This window comes from Accipiter gentilis, chromosome Z, assembly GCF_929443795.1.
Source record: "Accipiter gentilis chromosome Z, bAccGen1.1, whole genome shotgun sequence".
In the NCBI taxonomy this organism is placed as follows: domain Eukaryota; kingdom Metazoa; phylum Chordata; class Aves; order Accipitriformes; family Accipitridae; genus Astur; species Astur gentilis.
The window spans coordinates 9,924,665-9,951,789 of record NC_064919.1 but is presented as its reverse complement, the minus strand read 5'-3'; positions in this window follow the sequence as shown (position 1 = coordinate 9,951,789).

Here is a 27,125-nt window from a genome sequence, read left to right as displayed (position 1 = left end):
AAAGGGTGCAGATGTAAGGGGAAGAGTATTGTGAACTTGACCAAGATCACAAGTGACTACAAGAATAGGTTTGACAGATTTCCAAACCTGAATTTTGCAAGTCCTATCCATCTCTGAATCAGTTCATTGCAAACCAGTTTGGTGCCCGAGGCTTTACAGTTAGTTTAATACTCGACAAAATTCTTTGGCAGATCTGAGAGCTATTAGCAGCTCGCAGTTTAATTGCTACCTTTCATTCTTACTTGTTAAAAAACAGCTGCAGTGACTACAGTAAAAAAAAAAAAAAAAACCAACAAAAAAAAAACAACCAAAAAAAAACCCCCAACAGCAACAACATGGGCAAGTAATTACAAACACCAAGTGCTACAGTGACACCAAGTGGTGAAATGCTAGTTTTCACGCTGTAAGTACAAAGCTGAGTTCATAGAATCATTTAGGTTGGAAAAGACCTTCAAGGTCATCAAGTCCAACCATCAACCATGCCCACTAAATTATGTCCTGAAGTACCCTGTCCACTCGCTTTTTGAATATCTCTAGGGATGGTGACTCAACCACTTCCCTGGGCAGCCCGTTCCAATGTTTGACAACCCTCTCAGTAAAAAAAATTTTCCTAATATCTAACCTAAACCTCCCCTGCTGCAACTTGAGGCCATTTCCTCTTGTCCTATCTCCAGCCACCTGACAGAAGAGACCAGCACCCACCTCACTACAACCTTGTTTCAGGTAGTTGTAGAGAGCGATAAGGTCTCCCCTCAGCCTCCTTTTCTCCAGGCTAAACAACCCAAGTTCCCTCAGCCGCTCCTCATGAGACTTGTGCTCCAGGCCCCTCACCAACTTGGTTGCCCTTCTCTGGACACGCTCCAGCACCTCAATGTCTTTCCTGTAGTGAGGGGCCCAGTTCGTTTTGACACTTCTCATTTCTTTCTTATTTTGTGTTTCCTTCCTCCGCCATGTGACTCAGTATCAGTATCAGTGTTCAAATATATTTTCCATAATAGCATATAGCTTTTTCTACATAAAGCATTGACAAAAATCTAGTGCTTTTCCAAAAATTTCATTTTTTTTTCTAGTCAAAGAGGAAAAATCTTTAAGGTTTTGTATTCCCTGATACATTCCTGCTTGTATGACATGTCAGACAATGGTAACACAATTCACTGATGGTATGTCTCTAAATGAAACTGCTGAGGACTTTAAAAAAAAAAAATATTGAGAAGTCTCTCTTACTTCTCCCTCAAACAATTTAAAGACACACATTCTTTTGTGACAGAATGGAATGCAAAGGCAATTTGTAATTTGCTTTAAGGTCTTAGTTACACTAATTTTATTAAGAGCTTTTCTTCACTGAGACTTTCGTTTGACAGACACCCAAAAATGATCAATCACAATGCTTGTACACACAACATGTCTTCCCACCCATGTAATAATGCTCTTGCCCTCTCAGGTCTACCTTAATTCAGCCATCCAGAGGCATTTTTTTCCTCCATATTTAGAACTGTTACCAATAAAACATCAATACTGGGAAAGAAAAAGAAAAGGTTTTGCTTGCTACTTTCATTATGTACATAATATTTGATTACATGATACTGCTATTTTTGTTGGCATTATTATTGCACCTCCACAACTGTTTACCTACATAGCTCTCAGTCTTCTGTGATATATAACTTCCTCAGCTACCATTATAGAAGCTATGATGTCATGCATGATGTAGCCTAATAAAAAATTATTCCAATTTCCAGGACTCACATTGGACTGATCCACAAATATAATTCCAATTAAGAAAAAGACTCTGCTACACATTTTAACTGTATAAACACACTTAAAGTACAGACTTGATATTACTCAGATGCTAATTCAGAAGAGCAGCTAGGACTCATTAATATGGAATTGAGCAGAGTTAAACAAATACCTTAGAAGTCTAGTTGTTGTTGTAAAAAAAAAAAAAGTCAGCATTACTAATTATATACACATTGACATATTGAATCATGGAAAAGTTCTAGAGAATAATGGAAGAAATTCCTGTATTATTGCACAGGAACTGCAAGTCCACTGGCATGGAATTCCAGGCCCATAGGCTTTAAATTATTAAATTAAGTTCTAGGAGATGTTGATATGTACGTACATAAATTACTGTTAAAAGTCTTGATTTCTTTTATTGATATGGAAAATTATTCAGGATTAAAATGGAGGATTTCATGGTTTTGCTGCCAGAGGAGTTTTCTTCTGGGAAATAGTCAGCCATTCTACATACAATGAAGAAAAAAAAAAAAAAAAAAAAAAAAGAAGAAAAAAAAAAAAAGAAAGAAAAATGCATAGGTCCTGTCTTTGCTTTCTATAGTTAATGGGAAAATTGAGTTGTAATTTTGTCAAGTTCCTATTATTCTTGCCATATGAATGAAGAAGAATCTGAATAACAAAAAGACAACATCTTCAACAAAACTATGAGGCTTACTATTAATCTTCACTTTCCTTTCCTGGGGAGCCATCCCATTATTATTCTTCAAGTTAATAAGGTGACAGACAGCAAGGCAAAGGTCTGAGCAGAGGTTGATAAGACTGACCTAACAGATACTGCAGGTCCAGAAAGCGTCATTTTAGCATTCTGAATAATGGATAATTTCTATCCTGGCCCAAAGATTAAAGGTATTAGAGTACAGTCTAGGTAGTGTGAGGACATATTTTATTTTCTTTTTGGTTTTTTAGTGCATAACCAGAGATAATAATTTAAATACTTGTTTTTTCCAAGACTCTAGTGCCTGGCAGTAGCAGACTAGGTAACCCAATTAAACAAAAGGTGATGAGAAAGGAAAATAGTGCTTTGAAAACACTACACTTTCAAAATATAGAGATTACGAAGGTAAAAGTGTGGAAGGGAAACAGGAAAAGCCTCCATTTGTTGGATTTTTTTTGGCAGAGGAACGCTGCAGAGAGCTTCTCTGCATGGACTGGATGAATTTAGATGAAGGAGCAAGATTTCACAGTTGAGCAGTTCCCTGTGCTTCATGGTAACAGTTTCCACGCTGCTGTGAGCATGCAGGGAGTGCAATGCAGTTAGATTTAGCTCAGTTTGGAAAGATTCAGCAATAAGCTCTCCTTTTCCTATTTTTCTATTGGGTAAAAGCTGTCCTAAAGAAAGGAAAAGCAAACAAACCATCACTGTCTTGCTATTGTATCCTACACGTTGACAAAGTTTCTAAGAAGTCCCCAAACCTTTCTTAAATGTTATATGGCTCTAGCTTTACGGTGTTGCTCTTCCAACACAACTTTCAAGTGGGAAAAAAATTCCCTTCCATGTTTGCAACCACTACTTTTGCATCATGACTGAATGTAGGTATATACTTTTTATATACTGCTTTTTATTAAATGGAAGAAGGTTGACTTGCATGAGTTTTTAAGCAAACAGGAAAAAGAGTTCTGAATTAATTAAGGCTGAAAGACCAAATTCTGCCCCTGTGCTTGAGTCACACTGCAATAAATGCCAAGAGCAGACACATAGTGATTTTCAAATACTGAACTGTGTCTGATCACTAGATAAGAAGTTCATTTCCTATCCAGTAGATCTGAATTCCAGAATCTGAAATTCAGGTGAGAATTATCTACAGCAGGTATTTAAAAGATTCTTAATAAAACTCACAAATATATATACACATACACACACACATATGCACACCACATCCTTAAGTACCAAGTGTATTTCTGACTGTGAAAGGCTACAAAGTATAATAGCTTCAAATCATGGCAAAACCGCAGCTTACAGGTGGAGTGATTTCCTGAACAATTCCCAAACGCTGGCAAGAACAAATCCAACTACCCTCTCAGAGGTCCATGGCTATAAGACGCTCCTCAGCGCAGCATTAGAAATGCAGCAGAATTGCAATGGAAATCCCACAAGCTCTGAGCTTGAGCTGTCCCTCCCCAGGTTACAGGTGCCTTAACTCAGCTGCGTCATAGCCGTACTGCCTTGCTGGATAATAAAAACTAACTAAAGAGGCTTCTCCAGCGTGAAAGTTGTCCTTAGCCTCACCAATGCAGAGGAACATGGCATTGAAGAAATCATCCCTTTTCTGATTTGAAAACTAGTAATACGTCAGTGCAAGCTCCTAAGTCTGTCTGACTGAAGTTTCACTGTAGTCAAAGAAGCTTTGATTAGAGACTGTCTTAAAATTATCAGACATTAACAAAAAAAGGCATCAGTGTTCACTCCCTCGAATGCACAGGCAAACTTCTATTCTGCACATAAGGAACTTCTAAAAGTTGCTTTGGACACTGCTGTGTTGAATTTGTTGAATTTTAAATCTGTTTTTTGATGTTTTTTCTCAGAAAAGATTAAATCTGTTTTAATCAGTTTCTAAAATTGTTATTTTTTTAAGATAAAACTTGGAGTTTGTTATCTTATGTTACCATGAAATTAGGGCACTTTGCTTTAAAATCCTAGTTGAGAAGATGAAGTCATAGAAGACACTGCAGATGCTAGTCTTTGCTACTGTGGCAGTACATTACCCCCTTTCCCCCCGCCATCCTGCCATCAGGAAAAGAAACTTCTCCAGGCAGGGAGAAGGGGAAGGAAACCCCAGAGGCCGCAGGTTGCAAGTTGAACAGACCAATCAAGATGCTCCAGGTACACCGCGGTGACCCTCCTGGACAATAGAATTAAATGACCACCGGTCAGATTCGACAGGGGTATAAACGGGGTCCCGCCGGAGGACACGCTGGAGTCAGTCCTCCTCTGCAGTCTGCAGTCGGGCACTCCCCATTGGGTCGGGTCACCGCCCCAGGTAAGTCCTCGAGGGAGCCCTCAGCTTTTAGGGGAGTGATACGCGTGTTTTGAACCATCACTTTAAATCTTGGGGATTCTCAAGTTGGCCGTGTAGTATTAATTCTCTTTACATCATTGAGCCTGTGGTTTTATAAAATGTTACTGGACTTCTAACTAACTTTTGCTGAAGAATAAATCTGAGTTTTAACACCTATTGGATTTGGTTAGTCATGCATCCGTAACAGCTACAGATGTCCTTATCTAACTTAGGAAAAACTGTATTTCATAGTCCACTGTAAGGAATACTTTTTATATTTTCCTCAAGGTCTAAGACCTTACCACAGAACATACATACTGTGAGGTGACCATATACTGACTACAGAGCCTTTCAATTTTATTAACAATCACTAGCTAGACCACATAAAACTTTTAACACCTTTACAAATATACAGTTCCTTCTGACAGAGAGGAGATGTTGTATTTTGTGAGCCCTCTGTGGAGATGACCAGTCACTCTTGAAATACCTGTGCCTGTACTGTTAGCAATTTTACACCAGCGCAATTTTGCAGCACTGTTCCTGAGGGAAAGCAAAACAAAACAACAGCAAAATTCCTACATCAGTCATAGAGCAATAGTAGAGTGCTGAAAACAAGCATCTTGCAATGAGTGGTATCAGGGTGGTAACTTGAATAAATGTGAATAAATGAGAAGACATTACAGAAAATATAGAGGAAAGACTGTGCCTTTGCACATGTGCATCTCTATATTATTATATTCTAGTCTTTGCAGAGGTAATTGCCAAAGCTATGGAGTTAAGCTGTGGGGAAACCCACTGTCTTTCTCTGAAATGGGTAAAGAAAACAGATACCATATGCACAACTTTGGAATATCCAAGTAGTAAGGTAATGTCATGTCAAGTCAGAGACTAAAGTGAGGAGGACAAAAGGAAAATGCAGAATGAGACTGATTATCCAGACAGCATACAAAATAATGCATACCACAGTAAGGTTTTAGTCATTTGAAATAAATTTTGCTTGTCTGGAGATGAGAGCAATGACTGAACTCACAGCAAGAGTAACTGCATCCATGGAGTCATATGGATTTAACAGATAAAAAATTTGTCCAAGAAGCACATCCATCATAAACTGGAGGTGGAATGTGGAGGAATGTAATTTATTATTCTGCCAACAAAAGGAAACTTGGATATCTGTTATCAAACTGTCTGGGTAAGCTAGTGGTCAATCTAGTGGTGAAGGAAGAACTTAGAGCAACCATTTTGAAAGTACCAGATATCCAGGCAGGTTTAGGTGCAGCAGCATACAGAAATCAGAAGGTGTAAGATAGTAATGAGCCAGAGCTTCAACAGCTCTCAGAAGTAAGCATAGATCCAATAAATGCACCTAACTCAACAGAAGCAAGACTTTCTTTTATCAACCAATGCAGAACAATCAAAGGTCCTTCTGCAAAGGCTTAGTCTAGCAGCCAGATGCAGAAGTTATCCACAAAAGTACATTCTGATGAATATTTTTTAGGCAGTCTGTATGGGTCAAGTATGGAGGAGCTTATGCACATGCCAAGAGAAACAATTATTCTACGCAATGATTGAAGATGACCTTTGCCTCTACAAATTTTGATCAAACCCAGAGCAAGATGCTGTACAGCCAGTCTCTTAATGTGACAAATGCAGAGGACTAAGGTATTTGTCATCATATATACATTATTTTGGCTTGAACAGTACATCTGGAAGAGGCAGTAAATGGAGATGAACAGCACTCTGTAAACAGAACTGCTGCTTGAACCTCATTCAGGACATCAAATACATTGAAAAAGTACCCGTTAGCCTTACCATTCTAAGGTAAGAGAAAGGATCAGACCTTTTGCATAACAGATGAGGAAGGCAACGTCACAACCGAGAGAAAAAAAGTATGTTATGAGTGTCTTGACATTTATAGACTAAACCAGGTTCTGCAATGCAGGGTTTAATACAGGCACTCCATAATGAAAATTTCTGTTACAGAAAAGGGTCTACTGTTATGGCATTATGTAATGATGACCAAATAATGTGCAGGCTCTTTTAGTAGCAATATATGTGTGTGTTTGAGCTCTTTTTGACAGAAAACAGAAGAAAAAGCACAGAAGTACTTTGGAGTTTTCCAAAATATTCTCAGACAATATCACATGCAGCTTCTGTTTAAAACTGGGAATAACTTAAATATTCAAATTCATGAGAAATATACATAGCATCTGACATCATAGCTTAAAAAACTATCCAAGCTGTTAGAGAATATTATTGCAACCATGTAGTTTGGCTGTAAAACTTTATATAGGAATAATTTCTGAGTATCATGAAAATACTCTTTTTTTGATGCAGAACAGTTTATGCTGCTTATGTTGTCTGTAGGGGAAGAATTTAAATGGAATGTCCAGTACTTACATGTAGGTTCTGTATGATGCAGATCTACATAATTAATCGGTTTTTAAAAGAATGAATTTTTTTGTAATATGTCTCAGTCATCTGTCAAACAACCACTAGGAAATATCAATAAAGCTGCTTAGAGGTGCAGAAGGTCAAAATCAAGCTTTAATGTAAGGAATAGTGTTTAAGTCCCTTTGATCCAATAACAGAGATATCATTGGTATGTAAATATTTCAATAAACTAGATTTTTGATTACAAAATAGAAAAATACATATTGTACAGAGAACCTGCTATCAGTACATGTGTTAGTGCTTCTGTTTCAAACTAATAAAAAACCCGCCATCATGTGAAAACCCAAGGTCCTGATCAGATGTCCTTGTAAGGAGTAGATAGAAGAGTGCAAGGCTCTTGTCTTGTTTCAAGTGATGGGCACTGCTGATGATAGCATATGTCCATACATTTCGTGTGGTTTGTTCAAACTTTTATGGTTTTAATATTTTATACCTTCTATGAAAACTGGTTTACTGCTGGGTCACTGTACAAGTGAGATTTGATAAATGATCGTATGTTAACATTATGGTTGAAACAATAGACAAAGGGTAGCCGGGGAGATAATTACAAAGTCTAGTCAAGTGATTAACTAGTAATTATTCATAAGTTTTGCAGTTTTCTGCTCTTATGACTAGATGTTCCTGTACACTGGATGAGAACAATGTTGAAACTGACCACATGTGATTGAAACTGTGTTAAACTTCAAGATCAAAGAACAAGGACAAGAATAAAGACTTCAAGGACAGCCAGCAAGAACTTCAAGGGGTCGGTGGTCACAAAAACAGCCCTTTGACTCAAATGGATCCTTCATTGTGCATGATCGGATGTAGGCAGTACTAAGATAATCGGTTGCAATAATTTTTATGTATATGTATACTAACTTGATTAATATGCAATTAGTTATTCTATATAACCTGTTTGTGCTAAAGCTGTGGTATGCATGCTAGGTGGAACTATCCCCTGTGCATCCAGTGCTGCAATAAAGAATGCCTGCTTTCTAAAACTCCAAAACAAGTCTTCGAGAGTTCCTTTGACCGGCTTTTCGGTATCACTGAAGACACAGATACCCTTTATTCAGTTTTGGATTCAGCACTGATTTATCTTGCCCAATAGATATAAAAATTAGAATACAAACATGGACCTTAGCAAGTTTTTTCATACTTGGATTATTTATTTATTTATTTATTTATTTTTACGCTTGTTTTCAGGGCATAACCTGCAAGGAAAGGATATCAGGTGGCCTGGAATCTTTTGCAAACATTTTCTCAGCTTGGACCACAATAGCTGCTCTTATCAAATCTTACAACAATGTACCATGCCTGTACCCCTAAAAAGCAATAAGAACCAAGAATCAGCCAGGAAATCAACCAAAAATGATTGTCAACAGAAATTAAGCAGCCAAGACTATAGTGGAACATTTTCTGGTGAGCACACCTTTTTCTGCCTGGAGACCAGTTTAGGAACAAAACTTCTTTTCTAGTTCTCTCTTCCATGAATTATTTCTCAATATGAACATTTTCACAAGGCAAGATGTGTGCAGTAAATTTCTAGGAAAAATGTTACTTGTGTCAAAAGAAATATTGTCCCTCAAAAATACACTATTCTTTAAAAGTAAATCAAACCACAATAGAAACTCCCCTACAGCTTCAGTGAAATCTGGAAAAAGGCCAAAACAGCAATCATTGAAAGAATCCTTAAAAAAAAATAAAAAAATTAGTTTTTTTCCCTGGGGAGAATACACCTGAATAGAGTGTCTGCAATCAAAGCAGCACAGATAGACGCCTTATTGCTTGTATCCTCCTTAAAAAGCAATGCCTACACACCATCTCCTTCACATCAGCAGAACCAAATGGTTGCAGCTGCCAATGCTTCTGTGAGGCTCAGAGTATGCCAGTAAAGCTTCTTAACATCTAGCATTTTGGCCTTGCTTGGTGACCAGCCTTCTGTTATCTTGGGGCAATCTGTTTTGCTGGCAATTTATTTCCCTAAAAGCAGCTTCTCACCTTCAGCTAGAAACAGGCTAGTACAAGTGGCATAAAACACATCAATTGACAGAGACTTCAGAAGAAATGGTCATGACAGCTTCTCCTTATGTGCTGTCATGCATCAATTGTCTATGAAGGCAAACTATGGGTGAAAAGCACTTGTTAATATACCTTAGCTGCCTGTTTTCAGATGAGACACTGTGGTGCTGAGAAAAATCTCAAGAACAGTTTTCAGCATTTAGGCCAGATCCCTCATTAGCATGAAACACACAAAACACACTAGTATGGAGTACACAGAAATATTTACCACCCTTTCATCCAACAGAAAAAGAAGGGTGTGGTTTATATCCAGTCTTCTTGGAAAACAACACTGCTGCTGTAATAAAATTATTGTTGACTAGCTGAATTAGATATATTCTGGAGAAGGTGATCATCTTTAGCAAATCTTTTTAAAAAAAAAAAAAAAAAAATCTGGATAGAACTGTGAGAAGAAAGGAATTAAAGATTTCAGAATTGGAAAAAGGTGGTCCAGAAACTTCACTTCTGGTTGTTCTCATAGATGAGATAATGAGTTGATTTGAAACAAAGGACCAACTCAAAACTAGGTGACTGAGTGAGCTTCTGCCCAACTTCACAACAGAGAGGTGCAGGAGCTCTCTGGGTGGGAAAATCTAACTGTCTTAAGGAATTCCTCCAATCAGCTCCTGCTGTGACTAGAAGAATTTTAAAAGTGTTATTTGACATTGTAGGTGAATAATCTGGCCTTTTAAGTGACTACCTTAGATGGTTCTTGCTGCAGAATTGATCTACTTATACACAGAAAAGATACTTGTAAACAGCCACTAGAAGCTAGTACAGCAGAGGCAGAAATAGTCCCATAGGATGATCTTTTGGACACAGGTAAGTTAGCAAGATGCTTGGTGCCTACTTTAAGACAGTCAATAACAATGGGTCATACACGTGCTGGAGTGGTCATGCAGGGCCATAGGCCATCTGAATTGTTAGGACTAAGCTGAACAGCAGTTCAGGGAGACTCATTAGCTACAGCTATAGACATCATTGCTAGGACCCTCACAACACAGACTCCTTTCACCACCTAGCAGTGACCATTCCCTGCTTGAGACATTTGCTTCCCATGTAGGCACTACCTTATGCCAAGATCCAAATCAGGTTTGGTTTTTTCCTTCTAAACAGTGTCTTTGTAAGTATCTGTGCAGCAGTGGCCTGCCTGTGTAGCCTGACAGTTCCTAGGTATCTGTCTGAACTGAGCCCTGAAAGTGTCCCTGTAGCTGGGGGAAAAACAAACAAAAATTTAGTTTTCATCCCTTCTTTAGATCTGAGCTTGGAAGCCTGTTAGGAGAGTGGCAACTTTGTATAAACAGATTAGTCATTATATAAATAAAAGCAAGAACAATTAGCATCAATTACATTTTCATTGCCTTAGAACTGCTGCTTCCCATATTGGGGTATTTCCAAACTAATAAGTCATTTGGTATTTTGTATTTAATAATTGGGAGAACAATTATGCAGCAGCAATGCCCACAGGGATATGTTCTGCAGCCAAATTTTGACACAAAAAAATCTAGAAAGAGCATAAAGATGAGGAAATATCCATCAAGTAATAATCATTCAGTTTGTGATGATTTACTGCTCGAATTCTCTCCATACATTGCCTACCCCTGTTCAAAAGGGTGGTACACTTGAAAGTTTATTTTCTTTGTGGAAATTTTAGATCTATTGGACATGTATGGTTGCAGTTCCCAGCTTTTATTTTTTCTTTTTATTGTTAATAGCGATCACATCATGCCTAGGACTTTTCTACTTGTTTTATTTGGAAAAAAGAAACAAAAAATATTAATTTGAGCAAAGCAAGTAATCCAAACTTCCTGCATATGTTCATATATTCAGGTGGTGGTTTTAAACTATGGGTTACAAACAAAGTTTTCAAGGGAAAACTAAAAGATGACCATGAGGAGTCAGTCAACTTTCTCTTCCATCCACAAGACTATGCAGAGTAAAAATCTTGCAAATGAAAAACAGTTGTTCATTCTTAAACTGAAGTGAAAATCACAGCATCCCATTCTAGTTGTATCTTGAAACCCCACATGTTTTTTCTACTTCAAGTTTCTGCTTAACTTCTAGAAAAATTCTGGGAGCTCCTCCAGGTATTCCCAGAAAAGGATCCTGGGCAAAAACTACATACCCCCAGGCTTCCCTGAGCTGAAGGTCAGCCTTCTTTCAAGGTAATGGCTGTCAAACACCACCAATTTCCTATTTCTTACTAGCTGAAAGGAAGACCCGCAGCACTTTACCCTGCCAATACACATTTCCTGTGACTTAACCTTTTCAGCAGCTGTACTCAGCAAATCATGGGAATACTTGATACACTGTTTAATTTCTTAGCATATTCCTGCATGTGCTTGATTGGATTTACCTAAATCTTCCGATGCATAATTATGACAATTGTGATGAAATAAGTGAGTTGAAAGAGTCAACAATAAAAAGGATCCTGTCACTTTATAATAAAAGAGTCTTAAGACTTCGGGACTTGTTTTTTATGGCAAACATGGGTTAAGTTTGCAAGTTCTCTACAATACGATAAACAGTACAAGAGCTGTGAACAGAAGATGATATATTGAAATCCAAGTAAGCATACGTGGTTATAAGAAGCTGATAATATTTTTCCCCCTTTAGCTGACTACTCACAGACATCTTTATTGGAAGCAACCTGCTATGATACAAAACAGAATTCAAAGGAGATTGAGGGGACCTGAAGATCTGCAAAAGACAGACACACAGAGATTATTAAACTTCTTTGAAATAATCTGGGGAGGATTAATTTCCCCCCTCACTTAAAAAAAGCAATCCTCATTGAAAAAATTAAGTAAGAGACCAGTGTTCACATGCTGCTAACACAAAGTTTTGTCAATGTAAACAATTGACTAACAATTGAGCTATTAAATGTGTGAGTGAGACCAAACCTGCAATTACCATTAATTTCCATTCAGTCATTAAAGGAAAACATAACCCTTTGTCAAATGCCCTCTTAAGTAGTAGCTTCTCAGATTTTTGAGGCATAACAGATACACAGTACTGTGGCACCTTCCCCAGGACTAACCATCTCTGTTATATAGTTTCAAACTGGATTTCAGATTAATGTAGTTCATCCAAGAAACTACAACTCTTCTGTTCACTGTGCATGCAACAATCAGTAGTTCTATTAGAAAAAGAAAGTCATTAAGGAAATTTATAACAGCTACTGAATAGAATCTGCTTCAGTTGCTTTCATTTTCCAAAAATACCTCATTGAATGTTTTTACTGGCATGAGCACATCTTCTAGTTTAGCAAGCTTGAAGCAAAGGTTGTGGAAAATGAATTCTGCATGCCCAACAGATACTTCAGTGGAAACCAGATGATGCTATACTCATTCACTTAGGAATAAGAACTCTGTATGATACCTGCCTGGTCAAAAGACAGCCTTCTTTCTCCAAACGTATGCATTTTTTACAATTTTTAAAAATTGTTTTGTGGTTTAGTTTGGGTTTTTTTCAGATTATTTCCTTTGCACAGTTTTAAAACCACAGTGGTATAGACATGGTGGATTAAACTAAGGGGATTACATGCATCACTGTAAACCAGGTTTGTGAAATAGTGTAGCTTTTAAAAAAAAATTCTTAAAAATACCACTGGGCGGGATTCCCATTCTTTCAGTTTGGCAGAGGAAAATTTCTAATGTGGAACCACAGTCGAAGAATAAGGACCAATATTTGCTTTCCCTGGCAGTGGAGACAGATGAAAACATTTCTTCGTCCAATTGCTCCTTTTGCAGTGTGCTTAACGTCACTAACCTCTCTCCTGTGCCAGTAAAACCAGTTGTAAGGCTGCACCAAAGTGGCCCCAGTAAATAAAAAATGTATTATGGTTTAGCCCTGCACTCCATTTCACACCTCAGCCCCACTGGGACCTGCACCACCATGACTTGGAGAAAGGATAGTGGAAGGGCAACTTGTGCCTGGTGAAAGAAATAAATTTCTAAATGGCCCAGACCATGATTGCCTAAACCTGATTTAGCTGTGTGCAGCCATGGGCTTCCCAGTGCTGATAGAAGGACAGGGTCACAAATATATTGCTGCAGGTAGGAGGAAGGCCTGCCCCTCTCCACAGCAGCAGGACTGCAGACCAGGTCCCAGCCTGGGCATGGTCTAGACTGCATCTTCCATGCTGTCGTGTTACGCTGCTTAACAATCAGTCCAACACCAAACCCCACAGAACACCTTAGGCAGGGATGTTCCAGGGATGTTCCAAAACACAACCCACTACAGTCATCACTGCAATCTTTTCTTCCTACCTTTTCCCCTTGCAATTCTGACCATCATTTAGAAACTGTCATGGTTTAACCCCAGGCAGCAACTAAGCACCACGCAATCACTAGCTCACTTCCCCCTCACCCAGTGGGGTGCGGGAGAGAATCGGGGAAAACCAGTAGGGTTGAGATAAGAACAGTTCAATAGAACAGAAAGAAAGAAAATAATAATAATAGCAATAACAAAATTACAACAACAATAATAAAAGAATTGCAATATACAAAACAAATGATGCACAATGCAATTGCTCTCCACTTGCTGACCAACCCCAGTTAGTTCCCAAGCAGCAATCAGCACCCCCCACCTCCAGCCAACTCCCCTCAGTTTATATACTAGGCATGACATCACATGGTACGGAATACCCCTTTGGTCATTTTGGGTCAGTTTCTGGCTGTGTCCCCTCCCAACTCCTTGTGCCCCCCCAGCCTTCTTGCTGGCTGGGCATGAGAAGCTGACAAATCCTTGACTTAGTCTAACCACTACTTAGCAACAACTGAAAACATCAGTGTGGTAGCAACTTTCTTCTCATACTGAATCCAAAACATAACACTATACCAGCTACTAGAAAGAAAATTAACTCTATCCCAGATGAAACCAGGACAGAAACTTAAGATGGAGCCATGCCAGCCAAGAATCTTTAAAGCCTTACACAAAAGGAAAAAAAATAATCCATTTTCCATGGCCTTGTGTCTTCACTGTTATTCTCTTTTGCCAGCATTAACTAAGAATAAGCCCACATTCAAATGCTTCTGCCAGCACAAGGAGTATAATTACTTGCACCCTGACAGCTGCCTGATGGCTGTTCACAAACTTGACAAAGGTAGCACTACTAACAACTGACCTAGCAGGACTAGCCCTGATGTCTCCCTGCTTATTTGATTTGACTTCACAATTATTATAAGGGTACGAGCAGCCTGAAGTATCTTCTGATTTTCTTTTCCATGTCCCTCGTAATTCAGTGATGTCAAACCTCCACTCATGGCATGTCTATCCCAAATACCTACGCATGAGAACATCTCTCCATGTTACTCCTCAAGTCCTCCTTATTCTGTACCCAGAATACGGTGCATACACTTTCAGCACAAGCATGAGATTTTGTCTCTTTTAAAAAGAGTTAAACCCAATGTCTTCTTTTTGGAGAGACACTGAGTTTGGCTTTCAAATGGCTTTGCTTTCAAGTGAGCAAGATAAATAAAATGTTTGATACTGAAAATAAATGACATAAAAATAGTTGAAAGGCTTCCTTAGGCTCTGGATTCAGAAATTTTGGAAGAATATTTCAGGTGAAGTGCCAGTGTCTTTTGTGTCTGAAATGCAGAGACCGCACACTTCTAGCACTTTGATCAACACAGCAGAGTTGATTCTGAAGAGTAAATAGTGAGTGAGGATCAACTCTGTTTTGCTGGTTTTTCCAGTATGCAGTATTTGACAATGAAGCTGTCTATTATCCATCCTGCTGGTAGGTTTTTCTTTACTGAATTAACATGGCTGCTCTTCTTTAGCTTTTGGCTTTAAATGTTTTAAAAGAAGAAGATTTTTAAAATCACTTTTTTCCTCCTTGCTGAAAAGGTGGTTTTCTTAGCTCTTATTAGAAGGCAAGGTGATTTCTAAAATCTGCTCCCTTATAAACTGAACAACGGAACAGATCCCTCTGCTGCTAAACTCCTGGGGCTCCATTAATTTCTGTCAGGTACGCTCCTGCCAGATATATGACTCTCATTTTCAGCAGTATTGTATCAGTCTCTTTTTGCAACAAGTCACCTTTATTTTATTCTCCTGGGATATTGTATCTACTTCACACGTCATTTCAGTAAATTCCCTCAAACTGGTCAACTCCAGCCTTTATATTAGTAGGAAATGAAGAGTATTGCTTTACAAAGTGGCTTCCCAAGATTTAATAGCGTCTGGAGCCAAAGCTATTACTGGCTCTTTCAATAATATTGTTCAATAACCATAAATCCACACGGAAACAATTTTATTTTTTTTGGAACATAGAGACACAATCATGATTCGGGATCAAGTTCCCACTGGACCTTGCTTATTTGCTAGAACATTTAGTCTCTGCTCAGAAGAATAGAATAAAATTTGGCACTGATTCATGTTTTGTAGACATTAATTGTACACAGTATTTCTCTCTGCTGCAGGGTGCAGAGATCTCTCTTTAAGCCTATGCAAGTGGAGGCTGTCCATTACCATACATTGGCCTTTAGCAGTCTCTATGCGGACAAAGACGGAATGTTGTTCAGGAGGGCTTTTTTTGTGGTGTTACTGGGAGGGGTATTTCTCTTTGCTTGAGCAAGGGCCTGTTAAGGTTTGCCATTTGTGTTACTTTTCATTTGAAATTGAAATTTGGGTTGGTCTTAAGAGTTGTAAAGCTTTAAAGATGCAGGCAGCACCAGGAATTTCGGAGCGCCTAGATATTCCATAATTTCTATGGGAGCCAAGTCCACAGATACTTCAGGAGATGCATTTCACACTTTAAAAGGAATCGGCCCCGAGGTGCTATGATCATCTTGAGTTCTTTACACCTATGTATCCCAGAACATACCCCCATTAGCTTCACTGTCACGGTTGCATTTCCTCTCCTTACCTCTCCTGTTCTATCTGCCCTGAGTTCGTAAAATGATAGAAAGGTTGGGTTTGGAAGGGACCTTTAAAGATCATCCAGTCCAACCCTCCTGGCCATGGGCGGGGACATCTTTTACTAGACCAGGTTGCTCAAAGCCCCATCCAACCTGGCCTTGAACACTGCCAATGATGGGGCATCCACAACTTCTCGGGGCAGCCTGCTCCAGTGTCTCACTGGAGCAGAGGAGGAATCGCCTCCCTCGACTCGCTGGCCATGTTTCTTTTGATGCAGCCCAGAATACAGTCGGCTTTCTGGGTTGCAGGCACACATTGCCAGCTTATATCTGATTTTTCATTCACCAGTGTCCTCCAGTCCTTCTCTGCAGGGCTGCTCTCAATCCATTCATCACCCATATCATTTTGCTATGTTCGGGAAGATACCTTGGCAAAAGAGGAGGCATTTCACAAAGTGGGAAAAAGTTGTAGGTCTAAGGAAAGGAGGCTGAGCCGACTGACGGCATCTGAAATACATGTGGGGTAGATACTCACCCTTGACCAAATGGATGGTTTGCAAGTGTGGGGTGCCAAATGTAACATTTGGGGAAGGAGAAAGGGACACTGAAATTCAGGTTTGAGTTTTCCAGTAGCTGAGAAATAGCTGTATTAGAAATTGTAGCAAGAAGTGAAAGACACATATCTCATTCAGGATTTTCCTCTATGCCGGAAGACAGTGTGAGTTCTGAAGGCTGCATTCACCTTTCGCTGGAAGAATGATCTATAACAGATGACAGCAGCAAGCTGCAATGGTAAGCGAGAAATGCTAGGAGCGCCGAATGGGGAGGAACAGCTGATGCAATGGAGCATTGCAAAGAATGACAAAGATGAGAACAGCTGGCACCACCTGGTAAGTGGCAGCTTAATTCAGGCCTCGCTACCTGCCAGGAAAGAAAACAGACCTTGGGACTTAAAGTCTGTGTTAGTGAAGGGCAGGAGAACAAAACCTAACCTACAAAGTGTCTCGCTGCAGAACTGGAGGAAGGGGCTGTGAAATCTTTGTACTCTAGGTACTGTATGTTTTGCTACCACCTGCCACGCTGGGGGCTTGTTTTCCCTTCAGACTGATTGCCTTGACAACCAATGTTTGACTGATATTTCTAAGTGGGGAAGAAAAGCCCGCAGAATACCATAAAGTTTATTTTATTTGTTTTTTTCACGTGTTTCTGGATAGGCATTCAAAGCAGTGTCTTAGTTGTGATCCAGCACCTGTAGGGCAACGGCTGGCAGCATGTAACACAAATAAAGAATAATTTGTGTAAGGGGAGTGGTAGGAAATTTCCTGAAAGTACATGGCAACAGGGTACTTCTCAAAGCAAATACTTCTTAAAGCAGACAAATAACCGGAAAGCTATCCTATGGCCTGCTGAAGATTTGCAGTGGGCCAATGCAGACAACAGACAGGCTGAGGTCTGTTAGGTAAAGGGTGCTCAGAGCCCCCTTTGGCTCGGTGCAAAGTGGTCCCTTAGCATGACAGAAACTCTAAAGGTGCTGTAACTTGCCTTCCTGTTGGGAGGAGATGGAGGAAGGTCACAGAGTTTTAAGAATTGCTGCTTGCCAAAAAGCAACCAAGCTAAAGCTCTTTCAAAAGGACAGACCAAAATGTGAAGACTTGGTTGGGGCTCAGGGAATAATTGCAGAGAGGGAGGAAGAGATTAGTCTGCTTGGGGATCCACTCTTTATTTCAGTTCCAGCATGTAAGAAAATAAATGCTTGTCTTTGCTTCTAAATGTATTCCTGAAAGGCTAATCCAACAGAAACATATTCTGAAAAATTTCTGACTCTCCTTATCTGCCTAAAATCTCTTTTTTTCTTCCTCCTCACTCAGACTTTAAACTGGAAGGCGGGGGGTGGGGGGGGAGGACTTACCTGTTCATCCATCTCAGCTGGCGATGGATGGTCTGATACTGGAATGCAAATCAGTTAATCAGATGGAGTCGTCAAACGCTCAGTTCTAAAAAGCTCACACCTGCACAAATCTGTGTTTTCCTGAGTTGCAGCAGCACTATCTGCCCCGGACTAAGACAACGGACTATTAAAATGGTGTCGTTCTTACCAGCGGAAAAATAACCTGGTTTCTCTGATTGATGCCTTCATGGTGTCATTTGCATTGTTATGTGAAATTAAAAGAAGGTGGTGCCAAGGTGAGATGGTAGCTCAAATGCTGTCCGGTGTTGCCTGGGCTTGAGCAACTCCCTCTTCCTTTGGTTATAAAAGCTTTATGAAATTGCTTAACATAGCTTACAGTACAGTGATGCCACATGGTTCAGTGTGTCCACCCAGCCAGGATGGCAGTACTACCTCCAAGGCAATAATGGGGACGATTTCAGGGAGTTTTGCATGGGGTTCCACTCTGGTTCTGCTTCACTTGAAATGCTTTGTTTCCAGTGTTGTTCTGGGAAATGCTGCAAGGCCATCTGTTTACAGAGAGCTGGTCCGCAGGCATTTCTGCCTTCCTTGGACTGCAGAGCTCTGCCGTGTGCAATTGCATACGTAAGCCTTGATATCAGTAGTCCTTACTCAGGTGCTTTGGCATTTATTTTTTCAGACAGACTGATGTTATGGAGTTGCAGTGAGGCTTCAGGACTGTGTCTGCCTCATTGCAATTTTGACTTACCCTGTGGAAACCCAGGGTTATCTCTCAAATAGCAAATCACTGTGACATGGAAAGAGAACAAAAGCCTTAACTGGAAAGCTGGTAAGTCTCCCAAGTGTTTTTCGGTTATAGTTTACGAGGGTGCCTTCAGTCCCTGTCTAATTCTCTTCACCTGCTGGCCGGGTGGCTTTGTCATTTGTCAGGGAGAGCTTCTCTTCTCACATTCGGCTCCTTATTATACCTTCCTTTGCAAGAATGAAGAGTCCTCGAGCCTCAGATATTTCCTCCTCCGTATGCGGGCACATTGAAATGGTGATCAGACCCATTTCCACACACTCTTCTCTGAAGTAATCTCTGTGAGGTTTTGGGGGGGTCTTCCCCCTCAAATCTCATATTAGGAAAAAGTTTTCCCTCCCCTGTTGCCCCAAGTTATCTTGCAGAGATTCATTGTATCATTTCTGGTTACTTATCATTGTTGAATATATGGTTGAATCTTGTTGGGATAATGAATACAACTATGGCTATGGATAAAGGCAACCTTGCACGTGAAGCTCATTTTACTATTTGGTGTACTGCTCAGGAAGATAAAATAGGTTTTATTTGCATAAAAAGCTTTCAGTTTCTTGACATTTTGTTTCAAAAGCTTTTTTTTTTCTTTTCTCTTCTGCTCACTTTCCTTTCTGAAAAAGGCTCTACAGAGAATTGAGGCAGGGGCTGGGTTTGCACATGCATTTTCATAGCCACATAGGAAGTGGAACTCTTCACTTTGCCCAGAAAGCACAAGTCATTTATGCTCCGAGGTTAACTCAGGCAAAAGAGAGACAGTTACCTCTGCTCGAGCTGAAATTAGTAGTGTTGTCTTCAGTTCAAGCGTAAAAGGTCTAAGCTAAGACAGCACACACGATCTTAACTGCGGAGCATCACCGATGGAAGGGAAGAGTCCATGGGTGCACCTCCTTGGGGAATAAGTTAGACTGCTAGTCTTCCTGGCTTGAATTAATCCCCGTGGCAGGACATATTAAAATAATCCATGTATATCCTCCTGATTCTCCCCTTTCCCCTCCTTCATGCTTTATAATCTTACTTGTCTGCTGCTTCTTGGGAACTTGGAGGTGGTTGTTCATGATTTATTTTGCTGGGGTGGGGGGTAAGTCTCCTTTGACATGATTTCTTTGGTGGTTAATAAAAACCAGACTGCATGCTCAAATGCATCTACCAGCCAAACAATGGCTAAACTGAATTTGAAAACAGGGGTATTTAAATGCATAGCAAAATTTAGCATGTCTGCCATTGGCCTATGTAAATGGACTGATGATTCCTGAACAAAATTATGAGTTTTCATTTTTGGGAGTACACGGAGGAAGAAATATAGCCAAGCGTCTAAGTATATAGAACCTTAAAGAGTTTCAGAGTAGCCATTTCAGCTCCTTTGCCTACTTAGACAGCCCATTAAAGCATTCCCTTTGTTTCGTCAATAGCAAAATGAGAGGGAAGAACAAGCCTCATTTGCTAGTACTTGTCCCTTGAAATGAAAAGCAGATCAATTAAGTTGATGCATGTAGACATATGTCCCCAGTTATCAGAACAAAAAGACTTTTGAGACTGATACCTGTGGTTCATAAAGGTCCTATTATGGAGGACTTGAAAATCCTGAAAGAAAGGCACTCCCGAGATAAATGAGTGTGTCTGGGAAATGAGCATGGGTAGGGACATAGCCCGTAGTTCTGAGAAATACAAACCCCTTTGTTTGCTCCTCTTGATTTTCACTTTTGTGACCTCAGTTCACTACCAAGTTTGCAAATGGGGAACACACGACCTGCCAATGTTACTTCAGGAAAGCTGTGTGACTCCGACACCTGGGCCTTGCTGAGAAGCCTCCTTCTGCAAGCCTGATTCTTTGCATGCGAGCTCCTTTATTCGTGTGGGTAATTAGATTTGACTCCAAAAGACAGCCTGTGGGAACGAAGCTGGCTTCTGTTAGCCCAAATTTAGTAGAGTCTGCCGCTTTGGTAGGAATGCTCAAACTGAGGTTGAGCGCTTGGAATCACGAATAAGTCAGGTGGGAAGGGACCTCAGGAGGTCTCTAGTTCAACCTTCAACTCAACGGAGCATCAGCCATGATGCGAGACCAGGTTGTTCAGGGCTTTGTCCAGCTGGGTCTTGAAAACTCCAAGAATGGAGAGAGCACAGCCTCGCAGTAACTTCAAGTTAGAATCTTGTTAGTTACAGAAAGGGTCTGACCAGCTAAATGTAAGTCTCCCGTTTAACAATGGTGGAATGTGAATGTTAATTTATGTACAATGGACTATGAAAATTGCTTCCACCAGAGCAATTTCAGACTGAGGTTTCAGAGTGATTTCTAGGTCATAGTAGAAATTTTTTACAACCCTGCACTTAACTGCTTGCAACTGAATGCTTAACGGATGCCAGTCCAGTTTTGCCTCTAATGTGATTTATATCACTAGCATCCTTGGAGTTGGTACTAAAAAATAACGTGTACTAGCGATTTTGCTTTCAAAGGTTCAATGACAGATCAGGTCACGTGTATCTAACAAATTTTGACATTTTACTTAGATAAAGTGCCAATCATCTAAGGAGAAAGCATAGGCTTCTCCTCCTGTCTAGAGCTCCTCACTGGAGTTGGGTAAGAGGAAAACCGTCCATGTTTGCCATTACAGCCTTCAGAGAGTGGATGGGGTGTTTTACACTCATTCATGTACCTATATGCAAGTCAGAGTATGCAGCTGTGAAGAGAACTGTGCCATCCCTGTTAGGAACAATTCAGAAGCCTCTGTGTTGTGACATGTAGAAAGAAAGCGCTTGTGAGTTGGAATAGCCCCCAGAGCAGCTCTAGTCCAGAGATGAGACCTCATCTCCCTGTTACCGAAATCCGGAATAAAACTCCTTAACAGCAATGAGAAGTTAAGAAGTAGGCACTCCTTTACGGCAGCGCTGGGCACGCGGGGGATCGCTCCACATGTCGTGCGCACCTCTCTGGTTTAATCATGCAGGTTAAATACACGCCTGTTATACACATTCACTATATTTCTAGAAAATGTTATACATAATCATTAACTTTCCAATAACTCATTAGCATATGTAAATGTCTCTTCACGCAGGTGCAGTGAAGGTCTCTGGTGGTCTTCAGAAGCCTTCTGGTGGTCTTCCAGAGTCTTCCTCACTTGTCTGCTTCTTGACCTCTCTTAGGTGATTCTGCGCAGGATGATTCTCAGCATCTATATTAATTTACATAAAAATGCATACTATGTCTATTCTTAAATGTAACCTTTCTAATAATTGGTCCTTCGGTCCCACCATCTTATTAATATTCTTATGTTAAAACAATCCTTGGTTAATCTCACTTAACTCTACTGATTGGAATCCTCGATAATTAGATCGAGGTGGGAAGGGTAAGGGGTTTCCAAGCAGCAAACTGGTGTCCATACCGGTTTCCTTAGTTTCCTAAACTAAAACACTACAAATCAACAAATCTTTGTCAAAGTTTCTGTGGTTAACTGATTTTAGACAATACTTGAATTCTTATGGTTACACATAGTACATTTTCTAAAGTTGCTAATTTCCTATGACTACATTTCAAACTTAACACTCCCATACCTATGCTTCACAATTTTCTACTTCTTCATCAAACCAAACTCTTCTATGTGATTAAATGTTTATTTCTTTACCAGAATATTTGCAACATCCCTTGCTGACCTCCCATAATGCTCAAGTGCTGCAATGTGTCTCACAGGATTTTTACTTACTCTAAGCTTTTAATGATTTGCCTTGTCCTTGCTCCGTGTTTCATCTTGCCTTCTGAATTCAGTTCTGCATCTCACAAAAATCTATACATCATTGTTACATGCAGACAAACTGTCATTTAAGCATCTACCCTTCCCTCCCCTCTTATGGCCTTTCTAAGGAAAGAAATTTCTTCCACTCTTGTCCCTACAGCACTGCCAGTTTTACGCTCTATCTTTCACCTTCCTAGAAGGCTATTTAGCTAGAGGTTCCCAACATGCTGACAATGTCTAGACAGAAGCTGGGGACTGTCATTGTCCCTGGAGCAAATTATGACTTGGCATGTTCACATCTCTGGGGCAATGGGACAGGGTGCAGAAAGATCCGATGAAACAAAACACGGCATTGACACATGCAAGCGGTATTCACCCACTAAGCTGTGACTTTGGATAGTCTTCTCCATTTATAAGAATTAAATGATTAAAAATAGTGTGGAAGGAGAAGTTGCAGGCGAATGTTCTGAATTAAGGGCATTTGAACTCAATAGGAAAAGTATGGTTTTGCTTATGGTGGATGAATAAATTCACTGTAGTGTAGTCACTCCGTGCATATGGGTTGCTTTCCACCAATTCCACTGTTTTTCCTGCGCACGGACATCAATCAAAATTAAGTAAGACAAATAGTTCTGCCCACAGCAGGGAGGAGAAAGTGTATTCATCATTTAGATGATCAGATCCTCTGCAAGCTGAAAGCCTTAGTCTGGACTCAATTTGTTCTGCAGTCACTGTCGGGCTGAGAAAGGATGGCACATTTTGATAGACTGAGAGTTGTCTTCCATCTCCTCCACCTTAGCATGTAAAATTTGACACCAATGGCAGAGCTACCCAATGTAGAAGCAATCTGGTGGAAGATGTCTGAAAACTCAACTTTCTTGTACAAACTTATTTGCATTTACCAGCTGATGACCGACAGATGTTTATTCCAGCTTCCTTGACCGGTGACGCGAACATTTAATAAAAAAGTTTTTCCTTCCACTAAATTCTGCGCTTAACCCTTAACCTTCAGATTCCTGACAAGTACTTATTTCACAACCACAAGCAATAACACACGCACAGAAATTAGCCACGGATTGCAGCTGCCCCCCTCCGGACCCCGACACATCCATTTAGCCACCATGTACAAGTGGCACTTCCTACCACGCATGGACTACAGCTGAGTAACTTTTAGCTGGGCTGACTGTTCTCTCTTGTTTCTGCTGCGTATTTTAGTTTAAAACCCCTCTTAGACTTTGCTGATGCTGTCATGAGGGGGTACACTGCTCCAGATTGTTTCCAAGTAGCATTGGCTGGTTTAAGATTGAATATTTAGTCTTGTGGAGAACTGCCTATGGAGACCTGCTGTCGCATTTTCTTCTGGAGGGATAAGCAGCTCCAACGAGAGCAGTTTGTTCCCTCTGCTGAAGTCTGTCTGGAACCTCTGACAGAGATGAAGTTTGCTGATGAGATTTTTTGTAGAAAGGAAGACAGTACCCTGATTTCTGCTTGACAGCCTATGTTAGCTCTATGTTTAAATAAAACTGGTAAGGGTTAACACATGCAACCAGCGTGTCTTTGATTATTTGTCCATTTTAAATCAGAACCACAATGCCTTGAACATTTGGTTTTATTTGTAAAGGAAGGTGATTTTTTTGCCAGAGGGGACACTGATTTTGGAGGGACTTGCCACATAGGAATCACTCCTGGGTCAATGCTCAAAGAAAGGTGATTGTTTATTTAGAAAAGGCTAGTAAATTAGCGCATACAAATACTCCAGAAGTCTGAAGAAATTCTGCATGAAAAGGTAAAGTTCCACACACAAAACCTGTGTGACTTGCGTTAATTCAGTGTGGCCAGACTCAAGCAAGTTATTTCTAGTTTGGTTAATCACACCCCTTCTAATGTGTATGACATCTTCTGTGTGGGGAGAAGGTGGGGTCAGAAAAGTGATGAAGGAATTGGTGGTGGAGTGTTTGGTTGTGTTTCGTTTCATTCTTCCTCCCAATGATGATGACCGACAGGGACATGGAAGGGTTATGCAAACCCCAAACTTTTGTATCCAAACCTGCAAACTGTAAAATTTAGCAGCAAATTGCAGTAGTAAGATCAATTCATGTAATGGTTTCTGACAGACTAGAAATATGAAATTTCAGTCACTCATTTTTGAAATGTTTCACTGTTTGAAGGTAGAAAACTGGAAGATTCTAAAGAAGAGGGAAAACACAGTTTTAACAATTAAATAAATGCTCTACTCAGCCTTTTTCAGGATAATACATTTCAAAGAAATGAAACCTAAGAGTCTGGAAATGGTCTTGTGGTGGTTCCTGTCATTTGCTAGTAGAATTCGGAAATTCATGAGCACCGTCTCACACGGGAATGAGATAAAATTCCTCTTTTGGTTTTTATTTTTTTATTTTTAAAGTTCCTTTTATTTTTTGTAATTAAAAATAAGGAGATAATACCTCTCTTGGGAGACTATTGGCATTTTGAGATGATGGGAGGCAGTAATTCTCCTGTGTACTTGTTGACCACTGTTCAGTATTTCTTTAGAGAATTAATTATTTGGGTGGTTTCCCCATAAAAACTCCTCTACCCTTCCAAGATGTGTGTTGTGGTTTAACCCTGACCGGCAACTAAGCCCCACATGGCTGCTCGCTCACTCCCTTTGCATCAAGATGGGGGCAGGATCAATAAGTAAAAGTGAGAAAACTCGTGGGTTGAGGTGAAGATATTTCAACAGGTAAAACAAAAGCCATGCTCAAGCAAAGCAAAACAAGGAATTCATTCACCACTTCCCATTGGCAAGCAGGTGTTCATCCATCTCCAGGAAAGCCGAGCTGCATCACACTTAATGGTCACTTGGGAAGACAAACGCCATCATTCTGAACGTCCCCCCCTTTCTTCTTCTTCCCCCAGCTTTATATGCTAAGCATGACGTCATGTGGTGCGGAATATCCCTTGGGTCAGTTGGGGTCAGCTGTCTCAACTTCTTGTGCCCCCCCAGCCTACTCGCTGGTGGGGTGGGTGAGAAGCAGAAAAGGCCTGGACACTCTGCGTAAGCACTGCTCAGCACTCACTGAAACATCCCTGTGCTACCAGCAGCGTTTCCAGCACAAATCCAAAACATAGCCCCATACCAGCTACTGTGAAGAAAATTAACTGTCCCAGCCAGAACCAGCACAAAGTGATTGCAGAATCAGGGTGATAAAAGAAACAGTTATTTCTCTTGGTTTTAGTTTTAGATTCTGTCCAGGCTGGTTTTATCCTTTGGTCATAGAACTAAGGATGGAAAAGGTCTCTGAGAAGTTGTTTAATCCCTTCTTGAACGCATCAGAACCATACCGCATATACATTCCTAATATCCACTCTGTGCAACTTCCATTTAGGCAGGGAACAAGTAGATCCTCAGTCACTGCAAAGCTTTGTTTTCAGTACTTAGCATGGGTCAAGTTTTTTCCTCCTCTAATTACCACTAAAGTTAATAACAATATATTTGATATTGCTCTTTTGAAAAACTGTTGAATGTTTTTAAAATTGGACAATCCGGACTTGTTATTTCAATTCAGGTTTTCTTTTTTGGTTGTTGTTTTTGGTTGTTTGTCTTTTTTTGTTTTTCCTTCCAATCGTTCATTTTTATTTTTTTTTAGCTGTAAGGTCCAATAATGTGAAACAGGCACACTTGGTAATTAGAGGTAGTCTTTTATTAAACCAATTGATAGAGTAGGGAAAGCAAAACAAAACCAAGCAGATTAGCTTTAAGATTTGGTCCTTATATGAGGTCTAAAAACAAGCTGAAAAATTCAAACTAAACACGAGTGTTATGTTTTGTTTTATTTCACTTCTCCCAAATTACTTCTGTTGAGTTAAATCATTACAACCGTACTGCAAACAGCCTAATGGCCAAGCTCCTACACTCTTCAGAAGCAACATCACCATTCTGCAATGCAAAGAGCTAGTGTCTGCTCCAGTTGCTGAAGGTTAATCTTTCCAAGTGGGGAGGCTTTCTGGACAGATCAAACCCTGAACTGCCGAGGCTCAGAACCACTTTCCCTGAGGGATGTTCAGAACAGAGCCTAGGACTGAAAGGCTAAATGTGGTTAATAGGTTTCATAGCATTTAAAAAAACAAAACAAAAAACCAAAAACGTTAAGCAATGATTTCACAATTATAAGGATTACAGCACTTTGACAGGGATTCTAATGTTCAAAGCCTTGAGCAGTCGCTGCTCAGGGCTGGCCTAGCTGTCTGCTTGATAGATCAGAAGCTACCATCTTCTTCAGGAGGCAATTCTGAAGCAGAAAATGGCCATGTACATTTCAAAGGGCCGTGCAGAGAATCCTGGCTGTGCCCATAGCTGGGCCACAAAACCTCCTGATGGTTTTTCCTCCGATCCTTATGCATTCAGCCACAGCCATCTGGTTTCAGAACCCATCCTCGTTCTCAGTGTCTGAGCTTCTTCTGACACAGTCAACTCATCTCTGACAGCACAGCATAGGAGTTGGAACTACCAGCATCCCATGAACTGTTAGAGCTCTCTTTGAGGCTAAAAAGAATCAGGTG